The sequence below is a fragment of the Frankliniella occidentalis genome, unplaced genomic scaffold (genome assembly GCF_000697945.3).
Source record: "Frankliniella occidentalis isolate FOCC.00 unplaced genomic scaffold, Focc_3.1 Scaffold99, whole genome shotgun sequence".
In the NCBI taxonomy this organism is placed as follows: domain Eukaryota; kingdom Metazoa; phylum Arthropoda; class Insecta; order Thysanoptera; family Thripidae; genus Frankliniella; species Frankliniella occidentalis.
Window position 1 is genome coordinate 813,067 of NW_026267228.1, and position 2,475 is coordinate 815,541.

The following is a 2,475-nucleotide window of genomic DNA, read 5'->3' on the forward strand; positions in this document are numbered from 1 at the left end:
GAGAGAGAGAGAGAGAGAGAGAGAGAGAGAGAGAGAGAGAGAGAGAGTGAGATTGGAACGAGCGGCTGGGGTTGGCCGGCAGCCCGCTGCATGCCTTTGTGTGGCGGGTCTGCCTAAGCGCTCCGTTGCAGGCGCTCCGTCCCGAGGAAGTGCGTATGGTGTGCGTCTGCACTCTCAATAATACAAAGAGACAATTTTGTCCCTAAAAAGGCAACGTTTCCGTTCACATCCACACCGGATGCATTCTGGCCCTTGTACTGCACCGCCTTAGTAGGAAAGTAAATCTTATATCAAAGACAAAATTGCCTCGTTTCAGTGGCGAATTTCATCTTGTGTCAGCTTGCACTTGAATCAAGAAACTACTTTGCTGGGTGCGGTGGTCGGCGGTGGTGCTTTTCCTCTTGTCTCCGCCTTAGAGATTTGAGGTCGTACTTCTTTCACTTACGTGTCGGTACATTTTCTGCGTCCGTGTTGTAGTATTTTTCCGCGCCGAGCCGCTGCGGAGTCGCGGTACCGCGCTGCCATACAAAGGAGGTACCGTGCACGCATGCGATGACGTACGACACGACGACGGAGGAGGAAACAAGGGTCGTCCTTACGAAAACTTTTACGTGGAGGAAGGTAACGAACCCGACTCACCTGCTGCTGCTCGCGTGCTCGGCGTGCTCCTCATGCTCCTCATGACATTAGGTATTCATGGAAGGCCGGTGCCCAAGAGTTTTGCGAGCGTGGACTCCGCGCACCGGTGTGCTGCCCCGCGCACTCCTCGCGGCCCAGCAGAGCAGGACAGGACATTATATTTAATTGCATATGTAATAAGTTTGATGATGACAACTCTTTTTTTCAACTTAAAAAAAATCCTTTTGCGAAAATATTTATGTTTGTCGCATTCCCCCCAAAAGTGCATCGAACTGAGAAACCTTAGACTCGCAGGGTTTTAATGCCTTAACCAAGGCATTAAAAATTGGCACCCCTGCAAAGGCATTAAAACAGCCCAAAGGTATTAACATTAAATGCCTTTAGACCGAGCTTTGGACACTTTCGTGCCTTTGCAAAGGCATTAAAATTTAACACCCCTAGAAGGGCTGTAAGTGCTACCTTTGTTTTTCCAGTGTAACATCCCCATCCACCCCTTTTCCCAGGAAGCGGGCGCCGCCCCTGCGTGCCTGTTGCCTGAAGGGCCTGCCTGCTCCCGCGGTTGCGCTCCCTTGCTCGCCCCTTCTCGGAATGCGTAACAGGTGTTGCTGCGGGGAAAGACGACACCAAAAAAAAGAGAGAAAAAGTGAGGGTTGGGGGAGCGACACGCTCTCGCTCCGTGCGAGGGGCTGCTTTGAAGTGCCGCACTTTGGCGTGCGACTGTAAAATATATTTTTGAAAATCAACGAATCATTTAATACAATGCTTACGATGTTGTAATTTTACAAACGCAGCAGCATGAACCTGTTTCATTAAGTAATAAAATAAAATATGGGAGACTTGTGCAGTATCTTTGCGCATATTTTGTTTATAGGGTCACATTTCTTGTCAAAAAAATGGTCAGCGTGGCCACTGATATTTGCCCTCTTTCCGAAGTTCCCTTTCCGCGTTCTCTTGCTTCAGGACCCCCTCTCTTCTTCCTAGTTTTCTCATATGGACAGACTGGCGCCAACACACACATCCACACACGCGCACGCGCGCTCAGAAACGCATTTTTAGCGGCACGATAAATTTGCATTCAAGTTTATTTACGCTCCAACTTGCAAATCCACATTTTCATACGAAAATCTGTGTGCCAGAGAGAGAGAGAGAGAGAGAGAGAGAGAGAGAGAGAGGTCGGGCGCAGCGCCGACAGTCTCTAAACGCACGGGCGGAAAAATGATGGCTCGGAAATGGTGCCATATAAAATAATATGCATGGTTGAGGGAAACCCTTTGGTTGGCGCCCAACTATACTTTGTAAATTTGTTCGCAAGGGTAAGGGCTATCACGGCCATGATGCATGCACGCGGCTCGGCAAGAAGTTTAGTATAAAGTGTGTTCCGGACCAACACTGCCTTCCCCTTCCACGTCGCGGCGCGTCGCCCGGCGGGGGACGTTGGGGCTACTGTACTGCAATCTATCACAGACGGAGCGGTGGGTGTCCAATCTCAGGCCGGGCCCGCACTATAAGGACACTTTATATACGGCGAAGGTTATAGGGAACGGGCACTACCTCGCCGCTCTTTTGTGCGATTTCTTTTACGCCGGCGAGGTAAATATTGGGTGAGTATGCCCAGCAGCGGACGGGAAGCTTAACTTTTTCTACATTTTTTTTTTTATATTAGATTGTTACAACCAACGAGGTGGTTGCTGAACGATCGAGGAAAAGGAAAGAGCGAAAGGAGACTGAGAGAGGGGTGGGTTGGAGAGAGTTGGAGAGAGAAAGTGTGTGTGGGGGGGGGGGGAGGAGGTTCTGTCTTGATGGGGGCCCGTGGGACTGGGCTAGAAGTGGGCCGTG